The sequence below is a fragment of the Rattus rattus genome, chromosome 4 (genome assembly GCF_011064425.1).
Source record: "Rattus rattus isolate New Zealand chromosome 4, Rrattus_CSIRO_v1, whole genome shotgun sequence".
In the NCBI taxonomy this organism is placed as follows: Eukaryota; Metazoa; Chordata; class Mammalia; order Rodentia; family Muridae; genus Rattus; species Rattus rattus.
This window is the reverse complement of record NC_046157.1, coordinates 151,564,443-151,588,633: the sequence shown is the minus strand read 5'-3', so window position 1 is coordinate 151,588,633 and position 24,191 is coordinate 151,564,443. Positions and strand designations below refer to the sequence as shown.

At 44.9% G+C, this 24,191-nt stretch overlaps 1 protein-coding gene across 1 annotated transcript in view; it reads right to left on the bottom strand.

Annotated features, from left to right (window-relative positions):
* Sgpp2 (sphingosine-1-phosphate phosphatase 2) overlaps positions 1-21,490 on the bottom strand; it is a 60,432-nt gene extending 38,942 nt beyond the window's left edge. The window contains exon 1 of the mRNA XM_032901434.1: positions 21,336-21,490. The gene's annotated coding sequence lies outside the window, so the exon portion shown is untranslated. The remainder of the gene's footprint in view (positions 1-21,335) is intronic.
* Between the last annotated feature and the right edge of the window lie 2,701 nt (positions 21,491-24,191).

The following is a 24,191-nucleotide window of genomic DNA, read 5'->3' as shown; positions in this document are numbered from 1 at the left end:
TCTCTTTATTACCATCCAAAAGGAAACTCCGTTGTGTCTAACACATCCTTGCTTAGTAAGCCTTTACTTTTCACCATAGTATAAATAAAATCTGAATTGTTTAGGAAACAGCAGATCCTTGAAACTGCTTCATGACCAGTAAAGCAGCTACGGGAGTTCTGGAAGCAGAGCTGCACACTCGAACCTTTGCTAGTCACCCTAGCCTGTCTTTCACATAGAGCATCCCAGCCCCTGGAACAGGGGAAGCCAACACAGATGTGGGATACCTGCGTTCACACACAGGGTTAATGAACCCTAACATCTTCCTTCTGGCTACTCCCAGCATCTACTGTCTCCTCTGCTATAGGGACACCACTTCCAAGAGATTCATGGTTACATAAGAGTGACAGGTGTCTTCACACCAAGACTTTGTCATGTTATTCATCAGCTGTCGGAGACTAGAGAACAGGGAGATTTAATCTGGAAGAATAGCTTCTCCATCAATTTATACCCATTCTGTTTCTTGGTAGGTGTGTTTGTATGCACACGTGTGCTTGTGTCTATAGAGGCCAGATCTCAGTCTTGACTGTCTTCCTCTATTGGTTTCCATCTTGGTTTTTGATTAGTTTCTCAATGAACCCAGAGTTCACTAATTCGGCCAGACTTGTTGGCCAGCAAGCCTCCAGGGATTGCCCTGTCTCCACATCTCCAGAGGGTTACAGGCGAGTGCTGCTGTGCCCAACCATTTATGTAGGTGCTAAACATCTGAGTCCAGGTCCTCAGTTTTACACAGTAAGCACTTCTGCTCAGTGAATCACCTCACTGGCTCTAACCCATTTCTTTTGGGGGTGTGGGGAGGGTGTGAGACAGGATTTCTACATAGCCCTGGCTGTCTAGGAACTTACTATGTATACCAGGTTGACCTCAAACTCACAGAGATCTGCCTGCCTCTGCCTCCTGAGTTCTAGGATTAAAGGTGTGATGCACCACTATGCAAGACTCCATTCCACTGCTGTTGCTGCTGCTGCTGCTGCTGCTGCTGTTACCTCCGCTGCCACTACTGTCACCACCACCACCACCACCACCAAGTTGTCATCATGCTTGCACAGGCACAAATAGTAACACAGGAAGAAAGATACCAGAGATCAGAATGGGCCTCTTCTATGTGTCCTTCAATCCCCTTGTTCCAAAATTGACAATGTTGCTAATGACAATGCCTGAGAATCCTGATGTCACTGGAAGCAAGCTATTGGGGTTACTAAATTCATTTCCTCAGTCCCATTTAACCCCTCCCCTGGACCCCCTGTTCCATAAATCACTAAGGAGGTGAGCGCTCAGACCACATAGAATCCACCAACTGAGGTCTCCTCAGGAGCACAGTGTGGGAGCTTCTTTATGATATGCTGCAGCCATGGAGTCTCCAAGTCCAGAACTTCCCAGGCTTCCTTAGCTGGTGGTCCTGTTGACTCGGGTTCAGTTCTGTTTTGTTTGTTTGTATCCCTCCTGGAATACACACTGTTCTGTAGGCTTTCATTTTGCTTCAGGGAATGAATTAAAAGCAGTTCTTTGGAGCATTCTAGAGGCCTACCATCCACTCAGAAAAGTCTTCAAATGGTGAATGTCCATTCCAGACTTCTGGATTTAATTTTATTAATAACAAAAATTAAAAAGAAAAAACAGAGTCCTTTAACTATGCGTGTGATGGGGGTCTGTATGGGTGTGTGGGTTTGTGTGTGAGAGTCAATGGAAGAAACATGTCATTTCAAACTAAAAGAAAAAAAAAAACTATTCTTGAGCTGGAAGCACCTAACTAAGCAAGGAAATGGAGCAAAGATCTTGCACCAAAGAGGAAAACGAAGCCAGACGTCACATATATACATTCTACAAAGGCACAAAAGGTCAAAGCACAACTGGCAGGTGAAAAAAGAGAATGAACCAATGTAGCTATGGCACCCACTCTTCCCAATGCTCCATTGATCAAGTGCAGATCTGCAGCCGAAATGCTGAAGAGAAACACTAATGGCACAGCAGCCAATAAGGCATAGATGTGTGCGTGGCAGGACAAACACCTCAAAGCCCTCGCTAGACAACAGCTTACTCTCAGGTCCGGATTTTTTTCCAGGAATTTTTTTTCCATTATTATAATGTTCATATTACTTTACAGATGTAGAATCTTCTTTTAACGAATAAACCACCATCTAGCACCTGACAAACTGACCACACCTGTAAGTCAGATGCGAGCAAATCAGAGACTGGGCCTTAAATAGTCCACATTCTATTTTAATGCATTAAAGCTATCTGGAGGTCAGCGGAGGCCATTAGGGGCTGAAGGATAAAGGTGTCCCTTGAGGTGAAAAAACTACCAACTACCTGCCACCATTGTCCCACCAAGGATGCTTCTGGTCTTTTCCTCCCTCTTGGGTAGACAGCACTGAGGGTCTTTAGGCCTAGGAGTCATCCAACAGATATAAAAGTAAAACCACACAGAAGCTCACCTCTTTCAAATAAGCAAATACCCAAGCAACAACAAAACCCCAAGAACTATAAACATGCATGACAGAGCAGTGGCTAAACAAATGATGCACCATTTAAACAAAATTACAGCTAAATGAGAAAACCAAGATGCTGTGAGAATATATTTAGCTTCTGTTTGCATGTTTTAAATGGATTTACATATAAATGTGTGTAGGCACATAGGAAAAATGGATAATAAATCTAATGGGGTTTAATGGAATTCTGGGGTGGCAAAGAGACACGCTGTGCGGGGTGCATCTTGTAGGCTCTTAGAGATTTTTGCACACATTTTGACTACCTGCTTTTCCCATCGAGTAGCCAAGCCTCTCCTGGGTCAAGACGGTGTGAGACTAGCATAGTGATTAGCTAGCATGTATTTTCAAGCCTGGTTTGGCAAACTTTTTTTTTTTTTCCTTTTCTTTTTTTCCGGAGCTGGGGACCGAACCCAGGGCCTTGCGCTTGCTAGGCAAGCGCTCTACCACTGAGCTAAATCCCCAACCCCTTTGGCAAACTTTTAAATGGCTTGAAGTCTTTTGCCATGGGCCTCCTACCAATCTAGCTGAAGAGGTTTTTCTCATGAGCTCCAGGTCCACTGTTCCCAAGTGTTTCTTAAAGTGCAGTTGTTCACAAAACTTCTTCCCTCATGCAACTCATGTTAATATTCCTTTAACATTATTCTTTAAATTGGTGGAACGTTTAATGAAACACTCATGAAACCACTGTCTTATATATATGTGGTGTGTGTGTGTAATGTATATGTGTGATGTATTCATGTTTGCTCATACATGTACATGTGTGAGTTGCCCATACATAAGCTGTAGAGGCCAGAGATCAATGTCCTGTGTCTTTTTGTATCTCAGTCTTTTCAGACACAGTATCTCGCTAAACCTGGAGCTTGAGGCCAGCAGGATCCCAGGATGTTCCTGTCTCTACCCTCCATGTTGAAGTTACTGATACATACCCCCATGCTTGGCTTTTACGTAGATGCTGGGCTCCAAGATCAGATCTTCATGCTTGTTGAGCAAGTACTTACCTATTAAGTAATCTCCCCAGTCCCACGTTAATTATAATTATGAAATATGATTAATCTTGTTGTATATATTTAAACTAATAAAACAGAATAAAGCCATCTTGCAGACTAAGTAGTTAGGAATCACAACTGTATCATTACAATTGTACCATTACCTATATAGGTGACATCTTTGTGTGACTGTGTCTAGTGTATGGATATTTTATCTCTCAATCCCTACAACAAGCCCAGAACATGAATGAATTAATGAAAATAAGCCAAATTTTTGTTTTCTGAAATCTGATGATGCTCAATAGATTTAAAGTTGGATTTTTGTTTAAAAAAAAACTCATGCAATTAGATGGGTAGTGCAATTAGATGGCCAGCCTTACACATAGTAAGATGGGGCTTCAAAAGCCAAACATTCATACTCCTTACTGTCTGAAGTGCAGAAGTCAAATGGATTCAAATGGTACCCAGGGCAACGCCTGTCTCATCGCGAAAACTGAGAAATTATTTGTCTCTAGGAAGATGGTCATGAAAATAGATTTTCCCCTTTTCCCCTGTCTTCTCCCAACAGAAGCACCAACATCTGAAATCCTTCACAAAATAAGAAAATAACTCTCAAGATTAAATTATTTGAGCTTTTGTAAATGTCTCAGGTTTGCTGGGGATAGGGGCAAGAATTAGCCGGGGAAGGCATGGATATCATTAAATGGCTCCCTAACCAGCGTCCCTTGGGACAGATCTAACTTCTAAGGTTGTCTGGTCTTCGGTTAACTCAAGACCAGAGGAGATGCAGTCCTATGTCCTACTCTGGTCCTTCAATATCTTTTTGTGAAGCGACCCCCCCCCTCACAGACGGAGGAGGGAGGCCCAACTCAGTCTTGCTGACCCCATCAGCCAAGAGCCTGACTTTAGGCTACAGTCACAGATTTCCTTTTATAAAAAGGTGGGTTTTTGTTTTGGTGGTGGTGGAGTGGTTTCTTGTTGTCTGTTTTGTTTTGTTTATCCTTAATGGCCTCTCCATGTTCTTCTAAGCTACTGAAGCTGAGGCCACTTTAGAATATCTGTCACCGGCCCATGTTCATAGTGGAAGGCAATAAAGATTTGAGGGATGGCCACACCATAGAAATAAGAAAGATTTATTTCTTAATTATTAGACCCTGAGGAGTATCCTGGTTCTGACTGGCATCTGAAAATCCTCAGGGACTTGCTTTTCTTATGAGCAGCTAGCTGCACTGCTCTGAAGGAAGTCCTGCGACAACCAACAGGAAGGATTAAAACCATTTCTAACAGGGAGACACTGTTGAAGAAGCCTGTGTGCTCAGAGGCTTGTTAGAGCAAACTCCAGCATCTCGGAATCTCCATTTTAAACAATGAACCAAATGTTAAAGACAATAGGCAGCCATCCCCCAGGCTCTTAGGTCTCCACATTCTTTACTCAGAAAGTGGACGTTATCGGCCACATCTCCTCATGTTAAAATGGCCATACGTATGTGGGGGAAGTGTCGGCCCATGAGGAGGAGTTCAGTCATCAGCAGCCCATGGACAAACTGAATTAGCAGCTAGAGATGGAGTGAAAATGGAGGGCGAAGGGAACATATGAGGATTAAAAAAACTCAATATGAAGCCTAACAAGGTTATGAGAGCCGTAATTGCAGGAAGTAGGGAAGAAAATTCACTTAAGATGACGCAGTTTGGGGGAGGCACCCTGGATGTGAGTCTGCTCGGGCAATCCAGGGGCACAGCCAAATGGACTCCTCTAGTGATTTATCCAGTCTCTTTCTACTCTCTGCCTGATGTCATGGACTCTTACCAACACTGGGTAAAGCCAGTTTCAAACTCATTTCCAACCACTGGACAATGAGGAGTGACTGTCAGTGACTCGTAGCAAAACTGTCCTAAAATCTGGTCATAGGGTATATGATTTTCTAAGACCGGGTCTCACTATGTAACTCTGGCTAACTTGTGTAGTCTCAGATGGCCTCAAATTTGCTGAGATCCTGTAGCCTCTGCCTCCTGAGAGCTAGGATTATAGGTGTATATGTGAGTTTCTTTGGCACCCTCAAATCAACAGCATGTCTATCAAATTCCATCTGTTTGTCGCTGCCTTCCTCCCTTGGTTCCATCTCTCCCTTCAAAGGTAAAAAGAGACCTTCAAGTGAAAGCTAGAATCCACAGTTGTCACCAGGCCCCATGTATCCTTCATCACCACACAACTGGGACCACAAATGAACACCTCTTAGATCAAAACTTGCGCCTGGGCTAAGATTCAGCCTCTCTCCTGAGGTCTGTCTCAACTTTGTAACTCCCTTCCATGACCTCTGAGGTTCAAGTATAGGCTCTCCCATCTCAGGAATGAGCACCCCTCAGGCAGATTGACTAACGGACTAGTGCTCTCGACCACGTGGCTTAATGCTGTCTGCTTGGCAGCATGTTTCTGCCCTCCAAGGGATTTCTAGTAAAGCCAAAGGGGAAAGCATAACCGTGCAAGGTCTCCAACCCAGAGAATTGGCATCCAGTTCGTTAGACTTTTGGTCGAATTACCTTAGCTCTAATAAATTCTGTGGAAAGAGTATCAGAACTCTAGTTCCAGGGCTCAATCCCAAACAAAGTAACTCACCACCTTCTGAACAAAGACAGTTGAAAAACGAAGGTGAAAAGCTTTAGGACCATATAAGCATTTACTCTCTAGCCTTCAGAATCCCTAAAAACCAAGTTTTCCCTTTTTGGCTGCCAAGAAGTTTGCTGGAAAAGCCTGTCATTCCCCCCTCTCTTCCTGCTTCCTCCTCTCTTTGGCTTAGCATCTTTCTGATGAGGATTCTCAGGGTAGAGAAGAAAGCCCTTCTCCCATGGGGTGAGATGACCTCCCTCCTGGAGAGCCAGTCTTTGAGCAGGAAATGTCTGGGAGATCTCCAGCTTGACGCCAGCTCACTGCAGGGAGCGAGGGAGGAGGCCAGGGCAGCAAGGCAAAGCCAGAGGGAGAGCTAGACATCATTGCTGGCTCACCTACTTGGCCAGTGAGTGATTAACTCTAGTTATTGAGAGGCTATTAGGGGTCTGCTGGTCACACCATTCGCCTCTCCCAAACAGCGCTATAGCCAGGCCAGTAACCTCCCTATGACCCTTTATAATGAGAAAGGTTTGACGTGAGCCGGCAAGAATCCGCCTTTGGGGCACACAGACATACTCTCATCCTTCTGCAGTTTCCACATTCCACCATAAGGCTGAACTAGGTAACTGGGAAGGGAATCGAGCAGAACCACTGCTGGACGCCACACCTCATCAGATCTGAATTACAGCACACATTTCATTTTAAAGACTGGTAACGCCACCTGAGACATGGCCTGACCCTGCCTGAAATCTCACGATCTGACAAGGTTTGCCTGTCAGGCTGTTTAAGACTTGGAAAGATTGGTTTCCCAATAAACAAGAACAGGCACCAGGGCAAAAGGGTAGTCACGAATCTCAAACGTTCGAGGACGGCTTGAATAACTTTAGTGTGACAGATGAACTGTAAGTCAAGCCTGTACCAAAGGACACATCTCAGGAAGGGCCCTCACTCTTTTGTTTTTCTCCACAGAACGTAACCCTGCTCACCCCTAGACTGCACGGTGAGAGTTTTCTCTAGTATTTTCCTTTGCAGCTTTGGAGACTGAGCCCAGGGCCTCACGGGAGCCAGGCAAGGACTCTCCTACCGAGCTACAAAGCTACCTCTCTCTATATCTTCCTTTGACCGTCTGTGTCAGGGTTTCATGTGCCTCAAACTGGTCTCAAATGCTCTATGAAGCCAGCAGTGTCCTCGAGCCTCTGACCTTCCCGTCTCTACCTTGAAGTACTGGAATTACAGGCGTGTGTGCCTTTCTTTTATTATCCTTACCCCTCACCCAGACTGGATGCCCTGCCTTGGATTTTTCGTTTGTTTGGGTTTTTTGTTGTTTTGTTTTGTTTTGTTTTGTTTTTGGCTGCTCATTTCTGTTCAAAGTCTCAAACAGTAGCTGGCTCTCCTTAGGCACTCAGACACTTTTGTTTGATGACTTGAGTAAGATAGTGGCTCCTCTGGGGATTCAGTGGCTTTTCCCTGCACAGACATTAATGTTAATAGCATCGCAGTCTGGAGTAGAGATCACCTCTTTTAACCTTCTCATTTCACAGATTTGAGAAGCTAGGTACCCACAGAAGGAAGTGACTAGCAAGGTCTCCGGGACGCTGATCGCTGAGAGAAAACTGGGCTGGCTCAGGTCTGCTGCAGGCAACTCGCCTCCACTGGGTACAAGGAGACAAAAGCAGTTCTGTGGGACGCACACCAGGAGCACAGGAACCCTGGAAACTTCCAGAAGGAAGCGGCATCTTCCTCCACCCAGTAATATCCTTTAGCGTTCTCCATGCAGTGAGCTCTTTCTTGTGTTGGGACTCTTTCCCCTCAGATAGTCACACAGCTCGGTGCTTCTCATCTATCAAGGCTTAAGTTTAAAAAGCTTGGCTAAAATGCCCAGTTTTCTAGAGTGGTAGAAGGGGCTCTGATCATGTCCTGAGTGTGACTCCAAGGACCGTCCATTGCCTGTCATTATGTGCATTGCCGACATGTGGAGCACAACAGAATCTGGCTTTTTTTTTTTTTTTTTTTGGTGCTTAATTCCCATCACCTCGTATAATGAGCTGACAGGGTGGGTCATTACACAATGCTTAGTAGATGAGTAAATTTAATAAATTGTGGCTTTCAGCAGTTTGGCAGAGAACGAATACTTTTTCTTTTTTTTTCGGGGCTGGGGATTGAACCCAGGACCTTGCGCTTCCTAGGCAAGCGCTCTACCACTGAGCCAAATCCCCAACCCATTACGAATACTTTTTAAAACACATAACACCTCTGGTTTAAAGATCTTATAGCACTTTGGAAATATATAGAACTACGCTAGGCTGATTATTTGTACTTAAAGTGCTTTGGATAATAGGTGTTTCAGACTTGAGATGTTTTGAAATTTTGTAATGTCACAGAGGGAGAGTGAAACAGAAAGACAGAGAGACACAAACAGAGAAAGAGAGAGAGAAGAGAGGGGGGACGGAGGAAAGGAGGGAGGGGGGGAGAGAGAGAGAGAGAACCCAAATGTTTTATATACATCTTCTACGCATAGACTGAAAGAGCCTACGCACTCTTTAGGCAGGATCTTGCAATATAGTTCACACCGGGCATCTTAAATTGTCTTTGCAGAAATAAACTTTATATGTTTTACCCAGGGCTTAACTGAGCTCCTGCCAGGTGCCAGGCTCAAATGAGGGTAATGAGCCATCTGGCAGGATGCAGATGCAGAGGTCAGTGGCATTTGTAGAGATGATGGTTCTGCTGGGCCTGGGGCAGCAGGCAAGAGATGGGGAGAAGTTAGAAGGCAGGGAAGACAGCCAAGAAGCATGGAATATAATATACACAAATGAGGACTAGGGACCAGGAAGCATCGGTGGCTTGTTGGTATCATCAGTGACTCTGTGAATCCACAAACAGAGAAGACAGATTTGGGAAAGACTAAAGGTTTTGATTTAGGTTAATAGATCCTGGGAGGAGGATGGACTTCAAGGACAAGAGAGTATCTTGAGGAAGCCCTTGATGGGACTGGGGATAGCTCAGAGGTAGAAGATTAGCCTAGCAGGCAGTAAGACCGGGAACCATCGACTGTTTTGTGTAGAAGGAACTTTTGCCATTAGGTTTGATTGCAGCGCTGTCTAACGCTTACAAGTCTGCAACTGTGAAGTCAGAGAGCCACTCAGACTCGGGCAGCGACCCTACAATGTCTGCTTCATCTTCCCATCTAGTCTATTAACTACCAGTCTGGAGGCAAGAAGGCTGTGTTATTTATGTGCAGCTTTGCTGAAAGCCATCTGCAATGCCGAGGACTATGGGCCTGTGTAATGAGAACGAACCACGAAATAACTTTGGTTCCAAATGATTCTTGGCAGTGAAAACGACACCGAGTAAGGCTTAGCCATGGATTATCACGAGCAAACATAAATCAGTTAGGATTTAGGTGAGGGACCTCATACAGAAGGGTTCCTACGGGAAGTTATAGAAGTCCACTGCCGTAGAGACCACAAGGCCTGGCGCAGTGGTGTCCACCTATAACACTAGCATTTGGCAGGCTGAGCCAGGCAGATCCCGAGTTTAAGACCAGCCTGAGCTGCAGAGTGAGAAAATGTTCTGCTGTGTCTAAGCTTTAAAAGGAACAAAAAAAATGTTTTGGTAGAAGTCATTCAAGGTAGGTTCTGGAAAAGAGACTTGAGGTTCTGTGAAACTGAAATGGGTGGAGTCAGAGCGTGCAGCTCTTTTTAGTCCAAGACGTTTCTTTTAGGCTCTGTGTAGGACGGTGATGGCAGGAGGGGAGGCTTGGGAATGAGCTCTGGGTTGAGCTTAGTGCCCCATCCTCAGTTGTTCCGTAGTGAGCTTGCCCTTGAGAAATTACCAAAATAGTACTCTTATAAAGAAGACCCGACTGCTTTGTGGCTCCCTTTCCTACAGGCAATGCTATACAGACTCCTCTTATCCTGTCATGTGAGACACACTACCTATTTCTAATTTGTTTACAGCCATCTGTTTCCAAAGTGGAGGTAAGAGCTGGCACGAGGCACTATGCTGACACTAAGCTCTTCTTAAAGGGCCAGCGCATTCTTACACTTCTTTTCAGATTTGGTGGAAGCGTGCCCAGACAGAGTGTAGGAACAAAGTGTCACTGTGGATAACTAATGCATCACACCCATGGTTCTATGGCCCTTTCCCTCTCCAAAGTCAGAAAAATACCTAGGTTTCCTATATCTGGAAGACTTCAAGCTTTGGAAAACGCTCTATGAGATGTGTTCAAAGGTGACCCTGCTGGCTGTCTCCTTTGTATCAACATTTCCTGTTTCATCACAAATAATCACACTGTAGCAGCCGGTGGCACAGCTCAGTGGCAGACACATGCTTAGCATGTTCAACGTCCTGAGTTCAACCCCCACCATCATTAATTAATAATAATAAATAATAATAACAATAATAAATCAATTTCAGATTGTAAAGGTTGACAGATATCCAAATGACCACAAAGGCATATTTACGATGCTCTGGGTTTTAATTTGGGTGCTAGTCACCAAAATTAGCTTTTCAGAAAGTTTTTCTCACAAAACTTTTACGCACTCATCACGCGCATTTTTCTGGACCAGGTTCTAACACATGTGTGGCTCTTTATGCTTCAGTTTTAAGGAAAAATACCCTCAGATGCCCCTTAGTATGTTTCCCCGCCTCTCACGTAAAATTTCCTAGATACACGTCTCAGAAATGCATACACACTCAACGTTAGCATCCACAAGAGAGCCAGGGGACAAGTCAGGGCAGCCTGAGCACATCATTTCAGGTTACTGCTGTGTTGTGTTGTTGTTTTGTTTTTAAGGGCAGGCACCTGGTCTAACACAACTTAGACCCTTGGCAGGTTTTTCTTGCTTTAATCCTTTCGGCGATGAAGCCACATCTCTCTGGTTGCCCGCTAAGATAAAGACTCAAATCTATCTTGTTGCTCAGTAGACTTCGGCAGAGAGCATTAAAAACTTGTCTTCGACACACATTCCAAACTCTTATTATAAATCTAGATGTACATTTCTGAATCCAGTCTCCGGAAGGGAAAAGGCCTCAAAGGACAGATAGCCGAGCCATCTCTTCAGCCCTCTTTATTTCACAACACATGTCTGAGAAGTCCTCACACAGTTACCAGGTATGTTATGGACCAGGGGCATCGAGTGTCGGGTTTATATTAACTGAGGGTGCAACACTCTCCTTTGTCTAGATCCTTTCTTGCAGCCTAAGAAAAGAAACTCTCTGTCCCTGTTTCACTCTATCGCTATGATAAACAACGGTCATTTCATCTGAAAATTCCATGTCACGACCATCATTTAGGAAGCCAGAGCAGGGACCCAAGTTAGGTATCTGAAACAAAAAACCATGGAGAAATGCTGTTTGCAGCCCAGGATCTGTGTGCAGAACGGTACAGCCCACAGTGAGCTGGGTCCTCCTGCATTAATTACTAACCAAAACGACGTCTTACAGACCAACCCAATGTAGACACTTCCTCGGTCAAAGCTTCTACTCTCCGAGGATGACTCTAGGCTGTCCCGCTGACGATTAAAGCTCACCAGGACACCATCTCTAACATTTTTTTCTCTGCTTTTATTTGTTTACACTGTGAGAATACAAAACGAAGCAAGCTCACTGCTTCTCACAACCTACTAATTCCAAGCTAGAGGTTTCTGGAAATCTTTCAGAATGCCATTCTCCATCCAACAGAGTCCAACTGCTGCTAGGTTTGAAGAGCACACTCAAATTGAACAAAACACTGCTCCCCCTCCACACCCCCCAAAACACACGCTCTGATTTCAGTGCCTGGGAATGCCAGAAGAAACTCAATGTTAAAAGGAATAACGCACGCAGCATCTTTTTTCAGTTAAATCTGAACCGAGCAGGGAAAACAATGAATGTATATGTTCATGCTCTCCTCAGCCAACCCTAGAGAGCGAACTTATGATCTTGCTTTTTGCTCACATCACCTCTGGACATAACAGGTCCCTGAGTGTGCCCTCACCAAACAGCTACCCTTTGTCCTTTGTTTGTCCTTGGTCATAACAACAGATGGGACTCAGATGCCAGCTAGGGCCAGCCGTCATACCACTAAGAGTCCCTTGTATATTACTGTAAATCCTTCTCCCTGTGTGCAGCCCAGGGGAAGACTGCAAAGCCAACCCAATACAAAGACGTGTGGGTGACCCAAGGCAAGTATCCTTTAAGTTTGCACTGTACGTATGTGGGCAATGTGTATGCATGTGTTCACATGTGCATGTATGCATGCATATGTGTATGCATGTGGGCACATGTGTGCCTGCTGAGGCTGGGAGGTGATGCTGAGCGTTCTCTTCGATCCCTCTCTAACTTATATGTTGAAGTGTCTCACTTGAACCCAGAGCTTGCTGATTCGCTAGTCTAACGAGCCAGCTTAGTCTAGGGATCCCCTGACCCTGCCTCCAAAAGCAGAGATTGCAGGTGGGCCACCATGCCTGCCTGGTTCTGTGTGGGTTCTGAGGATTCAAACTTTAGTTCTCACAGGGGAGTACATTATCCACTGAGCCATCCATCTCCCTTAGGCTCGGGGCAATTTTTTTTTTTTTTTTTCGGAGCTGGGGACCGAACCCAGGGTCTTGCGCTTGCTAGGCAAGCGCTCTACCACTGAGCTAAATCCCCAACCCTGCAATTTTTTTTTTTTTTAAGAGCAGATACATGGTTGAAGCCAGAACTTAGAATTAAAGAGATCTGACTATTCTCAAAGATGTCCAATCACCAAAATTTTCATAATCATAAAGCTACCAGAGAGCAAAGAGCCCTGAGGGCATCCCGCTGGACACACATTTTATAGTCAATCAAGCTGAGGTCCCCAGTACACATACTGTTTGCCTAGTTATTACTACAGTTAACCATAAAGCTGAGGCAGTTAGCAGTTCATCCTGGACAGGCCCCATCTCTGAGGCCTCTCTCATCTTCCTTTACAGAGGCAACACGGCCACACGAACAGGGCAAGCAACTGTCACCAACTGCCAGTCAGAAGCCAACTGCCCTAATTCTGAAGCGTCATAAACTATCCTTTGACTCCATTTTTCCAGACTGAGGTGTTGATGAATCTTTTCCAACCCCACTGCTCATTCTAACTTCTTAAATCATGAACTGAGAGTTGCTTTTAGTGATATAGAAAATCCCTTATCACAAAGCAGCCAATACACTGCATACTGTGATCCCCGCAAAGACAGGCAGACAGACAGACAGATTAGATAACCCCCAATCAACAAATCTGGTAGGTTTTATAGAGCTTTTGTTTTTTTAAGTAGGTTCTTCCTCCCTCATTTTTTCCTTATTCCTCACTACTAGATATTGAACGCAGGTTCTAATCCATGCTAGGCACGTGATCTATTGCTGAGCTACCAGTGCAGTCCTCCATGTTTTCTTACTGTGCCTCATTCCTTACAGAATGAAAAGCAAAATTAACTGAGCATGTTTAAATACACGAACCCACCAAAGTATGCTTGATATAACCATAGGGGAGAGGTAACACCAGGACACAGAGGCTTCAAGAGTCTAGAACCAGTTCATTCTGACTTCAAATCTCAGTTCCCTTCCTTTGGCTCCAAAAGCTTTTAGGTGTAGGAGAGTAACAAGCCTATCCTCCATTCTCCGTGTTTCTCGAGCCCACACCCTGCCCAGCAGGAATCAGGATTCCTGAGAGACAGATCTCACTGCAGGGAGAGCTCTTCTTCTCTTGGACACTGGCATATAGTACGGTTGAGGAAGAGTCCCACTAGGCCACATACCTTCAAGGTGGCTGAGCCTGACACATTTTGCAGTGTTATTTATTCATAAGCAGTTAGTCAAGGCTTTGCCTTCTATCTCAAGGAGAATGGATTAAGAGCACAGAGTTGGATTCAGCCCAAGCTGGGGTTTTGGACATCAAGAGGGAAAGTAGGAGATCTGGTGAGTGAAGGCTGACACCTGTAACCAGATTAGGAAGGCTCTGTCTCCTGAGGGTTAAGACCCATAGAAAACCCAGTACCTCTGGCCACTGTGTATTACAGAGGCTGGCAGAGCTAAAAGACTGGGCTAGTGTCTGGGAGTAGATATACCATGAAGTTACTCCGTGGAAGTGTGGATGCTCTTACTAAAGAGTCCCAGGACACAGAAGGCCTCTGGGGAAGTCTGTCCTGCACGGTGAAAGGGAGAGGACAACCATCAGGTTCACAGGAATGGGTTGGCCTAGAGGTTTTTGTGCTTCCATAAAATTCCAGAGGCCAATATGAAGTAGAACCTCTCAGCTATGACCAGACAAAACAATTAAGTATGGGAACTTGTCCCCCATCTCATGCTACATCAGCTCCAATGTGGGACTTAAGCACTCTCATGTCTCATTGTGGCCAAGAATTCAGAAGGATGAAGGTACCCAGAGGCTAGATGCATGGCAGTAGGCCTACCTTTAGAAGAAAATGCCCAGTCCCCTACAGATCAAAGCCCCACCTCCTTGAAAGGACAAAGGGCCCATTCTTGGCCTCAGGCAGTCTTTTCCACTTGGTTGCTTTGCAAATAAGGATAAGGAAATGGAAGCCGGACCTAAGATTAGCAGGCGGCCTTCCCTCTAATTCAGAAACCACAGGACCAAGGCTCTTCACCGTCACTGTCCTTCAGAGTCCAGGGATGCTCCCATCTTTCAACAGGGGCATTAAAAAACAAAAGTCTGGGACAGGCAGGCAGCAGGTGGGGCTGAGGATGAAACACCACAGAAGAAACCAGAGCATAAAGAACTGAAGCAGCTTGTGTCCTGTGGCTACAGAACACCCAGGGTATCTGTCATGTAAGTGGAGCCCTTCTAACCAAATGGTAAAGAGATTTCTGAGTGACTGCCGTAGCCATGTGAGGTGACATACCGAAATGGATAGGGACCAAAGGATGGAAGACTCCATGTGACCACAATTGCCTGTTTTAGTAGCAGTATCTCCTTCTGCGGGTCTCTCCCTTTGTGAGACGTTTTCTTTGTAACCTGGGGCTATGGGTATATACAACTGTTGGCATAGAGTAGGTGCTCGATAAAAAGCTCCTGGGGGAACCATTTCACCTCAAAAAAATTATAGCATTACAAGAAGCTGTTGAAATTTTAAAACTGGTTTTTATTTTCGTTGTTGTTGCTTTTGTCTGTTTTGGTTTGGACTTTTGAGACAAGTCTCCCATAGCTGGCCTTGAACTCTGATCCTCCTACTTCCATTTTCCAGGTGACATGGGATTATGGGAATGCACCACAAAGCTCAGCTGAGGTTCCTGTTTGCTTGGTTTCTGTTTGTCCTAAGAGAGTTCTTGAAATTTTTACTTGAAAAAAAAAAGTGATTTTCCCCCTTGCCCATTGACTAAATAAGTTTCTTCCTTTTGTTTTACAAATAGGCAGACTAGATTCTGGGGACAAGGCAGCCCAGAACGGCATGTTTATAAAGATGTGGAGGGATGGGTGTGCCTGTAGGTAGATGATGGAGCCATGGTATAAAGGAGAAACAGGCTTCCTGACATTCCGCCCTGTCGGGATGCGCCCTAGTTGGGGTCTGGATATGATTTGGCCACAGCTATTTGTTTTATTTTCTTCTTTTTGAGACAGGGTCTTGCTCTAGAGCCCAGGCTGGCCCCAGACTCATGGCAACCCTCTTGCCTCAGCCTCCTGAGTGCTAGGCTTACGAGGGGGAGCTGCTGCATTCAGATTTAGTTTTCTTGGCAGAGCGTCGAGCATCGGTAACCAGAGTGAAATGAAATAGAGAGATGGTCGAGACTCTGCATCTGAATGTGGTCAGGTATATGCCCAGCATCCCCGGGAAAATTTAGCCCAATTGCAGTTTTAAAGATGACCTCCCTCCGGGACTCTGTGTTCACCTGACTTTAAGCCTATCTGAGCTTCCTGGCTCCGAGCTCCCATGCATAAGTTCCCTTAGGAGCTGAGGAGCTTAGGAGATGAGGACAATAGTTAAGGGTGACAGTGGCAGGGAGCAGGCGGGCGCGTTTTCTAGTTGTCCATTCAGTCTCACAGGCATATTCTCTCCTCCTTTCCTTCGCTCTCCCTGCTCTTCTTCTCTTTCTCCCTCTGCCCAATCTCTCCGCAGGGCCTCGCTGGCCAGCCTAGGCTGTCCTTGAATGTCTTACTGCTTCCGTCTCTGAGCACCAGGATCACAGGTTTACACCGTTGTCCTGGTTACTTTTTGAGTTGTCTGGAAAGAGGGATCTTCCACTGAGAAAATACCTCCATTGGACCGGCCTGTGGGCCAGTCTATGGGAGCACTTTCGTCATTAGTGATTGATGTGCCAAGGCAACCAGGGCAGTGTCACCTCTGGCAGGTGCAGTTTGAAAGCAGGCTGAGCAAGCCATGGGGAGCAGGCCAGAGATCAGTGTTCCCCCAAAGAATCCTGCTTTGAGTCCCTGCCTGTAACCGGCAAACCAAATAAACCCATTCCTCCCCATGTTGCTTTTGGTCTTGGTTTTGTTCACAGCAGTAGAAACCAAACTAAGACATAACCATCGTGCCTAGAAGTTCTAGTCAGCACGTTTTATTTCTTATCATTTGTGGATGCCACAGTCTAAGTAGATATATGAAGTAAGACACCCACGCACAAGCACACAGACCCACATGAGTGCGCAGACACACACACACACACACACACACACACACACACACACACACACACACACGAGCATACACGTGCACGCACGCAAAAACACACCATGATGGTAAAAGTGAAACTCTCTTAGGGAGTTAAAGGGACTCATCGCAGGAGGAGAAAGGGTGAGGGAGAATGGGAGGAGAGGGTCATGAGGCAGGAGCATGATCAAAGTACTTTATGTGCTTACATTAAAATGCCCCTGTGAAACCTAGCACCATGTACAGTGAATATCTACCAGTAACAGAAAGGGATGGGAGGGGTCACTTTCAGATAATGTGATAATTACAGAGAGGCAGATGTATTCATCTACCACATGAGTCAGTTTTAAGGCTTTTTTTGGTTTTCATGGTTAACCTACACTAAACCCAATACTTTTCTCTATTATGTGTCAAGACCAAGCCAATATACTGAGTCTAACAACCCCGGCAAGACATTTACTTAATATTTAACTAAGGCTAAATTACACATTCTACTTCAGAGGGACGGGGCAGAATCCTGGACGCCTAATTCTATTGCATTCCGGGCCAGTTATAGGGGGTTTCAATCTGGCCATTGTTGGCTCTGCTTAAAGACTCATTAATCTCAAGTGAGAACCAATTTAACAAGCCAGGCAAGCTTTTGAAGTGTCTAGTGGGAGCAGTTTAAACAGAGGATTAGGAGATAATCACATTTCGGGGCATCCTTTGGCTCTACAAAGTTGACCCCAGGCCAGGGGTGTGAGGTGCAGGCCCTCATCCACACCTCTCTAAGCAGGTGGCAAGCTCCTTTGTGACACAAGCAGGTGGCAGTCGAGAAGACTGATCTCTTTAGGTATGTCATCAACCCCGTAGTGATGTACAGGGTCCCCAGCTTCATACAAAGATACCAAACCCTAACAGCGGTAGGACCCTAATGTGCTCGACGGCATGACTTAATATGGCCTTCAGATCTGCTCTGGGCTACTCACACCAGGTAGCTGGATGTAAGTAACCAAGCAGAGGAAGGAAAGCCATTTTACCTGCGCTCTTCATCTTAAGCTCCTCTGTTGAGAAAGCGCAGGACCCCAAGGGCTCACTGGAAGGAACATTGTGCTTTTCTGGTTTTCTGTACTGCCAGGCTGTGGCATCTATGAGGGGTAAAAAGGTGTATACATTTGCCAAGTCATTAAGCTTTGGCGACATTACCCCTTTAATTGTACTGCACATGGCAGCAGGCAAACTACAAATAATTGAACATTAGGTTTGACTGGCAGTCATTTCAAGAAAACTCTTTTTTATTGAGGGGATTCACGAAGTTGACAAAAATCATGGAGGACAGCACAGCACAAAAACTTCGCTTCTTTAATGTCATTCCAACTCACTTTCGCTCTTTTTCACCTTCTTGCACTCCACAGAGGGGTCTCTTTTAAGTGTCACATAGAGAGCACATGTGTGACCATGTGAAAAGCCTCCAGAAATCTCTAGCGTGTCCTTAAACCAGTGGGATCTGCAAGGTTAGAATCACTACGCACCTCCAATAGGGCTTCTGTTTTGTATTTCATCAGATAGGTCCCTCATGTTCCAGAGCCTGGTCCACGGCACTGGTGCCCCAGTCATTTATCTCTCCCCATCCCTACCCACAGTTGTTTGCACCACGAACTGCCAGTCTAAGGGACTGGCCAGAGATGGATGGATTTGTGGGAAGGAACTCTAGAATGAGCTGCATCCAACTGTCTTGAAAATTGGAATTGAGACAGAAACCTTCCCACTGACAGCAGGAGGTAGAGGAAACACCCAGAGCTGGGTTGTAACTGACAACCACACCAGTCCCTACCTTCAGCCCTCTGAGGTTGTGGTTCCCAGATTCCCTGTAAGCTCATAGCATACCCCACTTCTCTGAGTGATTCTGAACACTCCTGTAACTGGGAACAAAGACACAATACCCAAGTCACATCAGCCAGGGGCTTCTTTTAGGACCATGAGCCTCTGCCCCAACCTCCAAGCTGTGCTGTGTTGGAGGTGGGAGCAAACCCTTCTCTCCCTTCAGCAGGACCATGACTTGCTTCTGATCAGGGAGATATTCAAAAGCCACGAATGATTAGGGGAGAAGTTGGTCCTGCTTAGAAACTGCCAGAATCATCAGGGCTTGTAATATCATCAGAAAAACCGAAACGGTTTAGCTATGATAACACACACTTTAAAATAATGTTTATATGTTGGATAAGTGGGAATACATTTTTGATAATACGTTCTTTAAAATTGGCTAGGGGTTCTTTAAAATGCTTGTCTAAACAGCAAGGACCCGGTTTCTCAAAAGCTGGTCCCTGCTGAGCAAGCTATTTAGGGACAGGAAAGCTGCAGGCCAGAAACATTAAGTGCCAGAAGCCAGACATCTCAAACCCAAATGGTTTAAAAGAAGCCAAGAGGTCACAAAGGGTAAGACGGTGGGGAGGGATGACATTTGTGCCTGAACTATTGAGAAAGGAACCAGCGAGATGACTCAGCAGGTAAAACCACCTGGCAAAAATGCTGATGTGCTGAGTTCAATCCCCTGGAGCCGCATGGGGCAAGAGTACTGACTCCCTCAGCTTGCCCTCTGACCTCTACACACATGCCGTAGCACCTCCAACACATACAAACATAAAAAATAAACTCATCAAGTGTAAAGTAAATAAAGCAAAGGGAAAAGGCATGCAAATGCTTTTTTATTTAATGTGAGGGTGCAACCCCAGGGTCTTGTTTATGCCAGGCAAGCACTTGTACCACCAAGCAGTCAGGTGCACTCCTTTAATCCTGGCACTAGGAAGGCAAAGGCAAGCAGATCTCTGTGAGTTCAAGGCCAACCTGGTCTACCCATCGAGTTTCAGACCAGCTAAGGCTACAGCATGAGATGTCTCGAAAAACAAAAGACAAAATGCTTGTACCACCAAGTTACATCTCTAACCCTGGTAAAGGCCATGTGCCAAGACCAGTCAGTGACTCAACATGCTCTATTAAGGCTAGCCTGGACACCCACCTTTTGTTATATCTATATTCCACCAATTTTGATTCTTATAGATGTATCCATTGTTTACTCTCACAGCTCATCGACGAATATCATGAAATACCTTTGGGGGCGGTAGGGGGTGGGGCGGGAGTCACTGCATCCAAATGTAAGCCAAGAGCTCAGACAATCACATTTCAGATGTTGGCTCATCTTCCAGAGAATGACTTTCTCTCCCTGTGGGAATTCTAATCAGAGGGCAGGATCATGGACTCTCTTGTCTCTTCATCTAAGATGCTTCTGAGCCCAAGAAGTTTAAAAAACTTACATGGAACAGAAAAGGAAAACAATGATTTGGTATTTTTTTTTTTTCAGCTCACTTAACAAAATGCTTGTCTAAATCTTCTGGGATAAAATACCGCTTTGTCACGGAAAGTAGAAAAAAAGATGTCTGAGCCAGGTTGGGAAGGAAGCTCATTTAATACAGAGACACAAGGCCCTGGGCTCAATCCACAATATTGAATGAATAAAGCCAAGACTGGAGGTGGGAGATCAGAAGTTCAAGGTCAGCCTTAGGAACAGAGTGAGGCTAGCTCAGGATACAAAGTACCCTTGTCGCAAGAAAAATATGTAAGGCACTATTACAGTGAAAGGCATGTACATAGTTGTACACACGCGCACTCACATACTCACACACACACACACACACACACACACACACACATACCCTACATGCTTGAGTGTTCACACACAGGATGTTGCACACATACATATAGAAAAGTAGAGTGACTGAGGGGGACAGACTCTGTCTTCACACACATGTACCCACACATGTGAGCACGAGATGTCATGCACATATGTGCCCATGCAAAAGCAAAAGCAAAAACAGCAACAAAACACCCAGGACTTTCTCTCAAGCAAGGCTAAGAGATATCGTAATGAGGGAAGGATTGCTACTGTATACGTGAACTTGTCACAGCTATGTCACCCCCTACAGCAGTGGGTCTCAACCTTCCTAAAGCTGCAACACTTTATACAGTTCCTCATGATGTGGTGACCCCCAACCATCAAATTGCATTCGTTGCCACTTCATAACTATAATTTTGCTACTGGTAGGAATCACAACGTAAATACATGATACTCAGGATATCAGACCTGTCACCCCTGTGAAAGGGTTGTTGGACCTCCCCCACCCCCAAAGACCCACAGGTTGAGAACTGCTACCCTACAGCTAGGCACTCTGCCTCAGACGTTTTGATTCGTCGACCGGATGAAGAGTTATCGCTTCCCACTGCTTGGGATTACCAGTCTACAGCTTCCAGTTAGATTTTGATCAAATTTGACTGAAATGGTCTCTTGCAAGATTTTAGTCCACATCCCCACAGGGTTCGTACAAAGCTCCTTTGTTCACTGTTCATTGTCTTACCTCTCTTCTCTGGTCTTGATTACTTAGAGGACGGGGAACAGCAAAGTACCTGAGTCACAGGTTGGTCTGATCTATGCGCTACCTGAAATAGACTAGCCAGCAAATTCTCCTGTAAGTGGTTTGAAAAAAGAGAGACCACCTGTGCAAGATACTTAACTACCGAGGCAGGGATCAAGACCTTACATGCGTCTGCAATCAATAAATAGTAATAACGGCAAAATACTTACAACCCATATCACGACCAATCTTCTGGACAAATAAGGGTCGATATTCCAGTGGGTGAATGGGAGAAACGTGATGTAGAACACCTCCTGACCCAAAGCGGCTGAAAACCGGAACAGGTAATAGTAGAAATAATTCTTCACAACATGCTTCTCTCCAGAAGCCTGAAAGACAAAGGCCAGGAGTTCGTGAGTTCATTTAACGTGTCTGGAAAAATCCCTGCCCAAAACTCACTACCAGGGTGCTGCCGTCTCCTGTCTCATTAAGATCAGCCCGGATCAATGATGGATATGGATCAGCCCACTTGTACACAGATGCATAGGAGACATTAGTGTCTTCTGGTTGTTGTTGTTTGGGGTTTAGTTTCTTTGTTTATTTTTGGAAGATTAAATACAAGGTGTCAAAGGCAGAAGTACCAGAAGCTCCCCTCCTCCTCCATACACCAACACACACAAAACAAACCCAAGTCTCTATTTTGTATATCTAGAAGGCTAGAGACCTGGAGGAGGTCCAGTGTGAGCCAGTACCACATGGATTTCTGAATTCAGATGGGAAAATGGTGATTTTCTCAAAGATGCCTACTCATCCCATCCAAGTACCAACCAGACCTAACCTGCTTAGCTTCTGAGCACAGGTGAGAACAGACAGTGAGGATGGTATAGTACAGACTCCGTCCTGCAGTCTCTAGAACACGTGGCTATATCCTGTTACAGTGCAGAGGTGGCTTTGCAAATACAATTAGACAGTGAGGTGGGGGTAGAGATGCTTTCCTGGATCTTCCTGGGCTCTGTAGTCACAGGGATCCTTGACAAGAAGCAGTGAAGGGGTGGCACCAAGTTTTTGACCTGTTTTCCAAACTCGGACGCCCACTTTCACCATTGGGCAAGTCTTTTTCCTTTCTTAATAAATGCTCTCTGTTTCTATTCTTTAAGATAAAAAGGATGAAGGGATCAGAAATGTTGGAAGCAAAAGCCAGAGAGGAGGTAGTGTATGACAAGCTTTGATGATGGGGGAAAGGGCCACAAGCCAAGGGTGCGAGGTGTCTGTTCTCTGAAAGCTTAAAGTAAGAAAACAGATTCCTCTCTTGAGTCTCCAGAAGGAATTTGGTGACCTTGGTGACAAGTTGATTTCAGTCAATAAAGGTCCATTTTACACTTCTAACTACCAGAGGTTTAGGAGAATAAGTTTCCATTGTTTTAAGATACTAAGTTAGTAATAAGTCATTTTAATAGCCATAGGTAACTAACTTAGGGACAGTAGAAAAGGACTTAACCTCTACATTTAAGTTCATTTTTTAAAAATAGGACTAATAAAGTCACACCACAGGAATGGTATAAAGAAATATAGCCAGAACATGTAGGGAGTGTTACAATGTTCTCGAAATTCATCATCCCTGCTCTTACCTTATCCTTGAATGAATAGAAGGAGGAGGTGCCAGGACCAAGCAGACACTGCATGTAATACAATATGACTATTACTTTAATTGTCAACTTGACACAATTTAGACTATCTGGAAGGAGTGCCAACCAGAACTAGTCTACATTGTGTTGGCCTGTGGGCATGTCTGTAGGGATTGTCTTAATTAAGTTAATTGATGTGGGAAGACAAGTCCACTGTGGGCAGCATTATTCCCTAGGCAGAGAGTCCTGAACTGTTTAGGAGTGGAGAAATAGAACCAAGCACAAGCAAGTATATTCCCATTCACTATCTCCGCTTGTAGCTTTGTCTTCACTTCATTGGACTATAACTTAGATTTGTAAGCTGAAATAAACCTTTTGCCACATATTTGATTTTTATCATAGTATTTTGTCACAGCAACAAAACTGAAAGTAAAATGCCATGGTAAACACTTTTATATTGTAGCATATTAGTGACCAATTTAACAATAAAACATTTTACTTTTTAAATGAATGAAAAAAAATCTTATTTCTCTGTCCCTGTCTCTCTCCCCTTTCTTTCCTCCCTCTCTGGAGACAGGGTTTCACTATGTATGTAACTTTGGCTGGCCTGGAACTCTCTGTACCACAAGTTCAAACCTGACAGTGATCTGCCTTGGCTTCCCATGTACTAGGATTACAGGTGTGTGGCAGGCATGGTGCCAGACACATAAAGCAGAATCTTAATGCGACCAAAAGTCATACACATTCTAAAACTGAAATGCAGACACTGAAAATGAGGAGAGAGGGGACAAGCAGCAGACAGATAGGCTTCCTAAAGACTTAGACGTCTGCAATTTTGTTTTGTTTTATGTGAAGTCAGAGGTCTTTGAATCCCCAGGGGAACACAGGGGGAAATATCATGTGTATTTATTCTGGAGACATTCATCCTCTGCCTGTATTCAAGGCTTAGTAGCTACACTGTGACCTGGGGATAATCCAGAGAGCAGGTGTGGGAGGAGCTCTCATTTGCTGAAGGGCACTGAGGAGGATAATATGTAGGAAATAGATTTTTAAAGGACTAGTATTTTAGAGCCCTTGCAAACAGCCAACAATACTTTTATATTTTAGGTATTAAAATGAAGACAACCTTGAAACTACACAAATATAGCTGTATTCAATACAACTGGCTCTTTTCCAGGTACGCGTCTCTCTCCTTTGCCTTTCTGAGAGGTTCTGCTTTTTATTCCACGGTCTCAGCCTCCCCCACAGCACCCTGGGACACAGCGACAGTTTAATGCCTTTGGCACTAAGAGGAGGGTCTGGATTTACTAGAACTAGTTATTTTTAGTTCGAGAATTCAGACTCAAGTCAAGAGGCACAAGGATTGCTCTAAGTAGGGTTCCTCATACCAGTGTGGTATCCTATATGTTAAAAGGAGAGTAGTCCTCACTAGCTCACAGGAATGAAACTTACTTCTAAAGA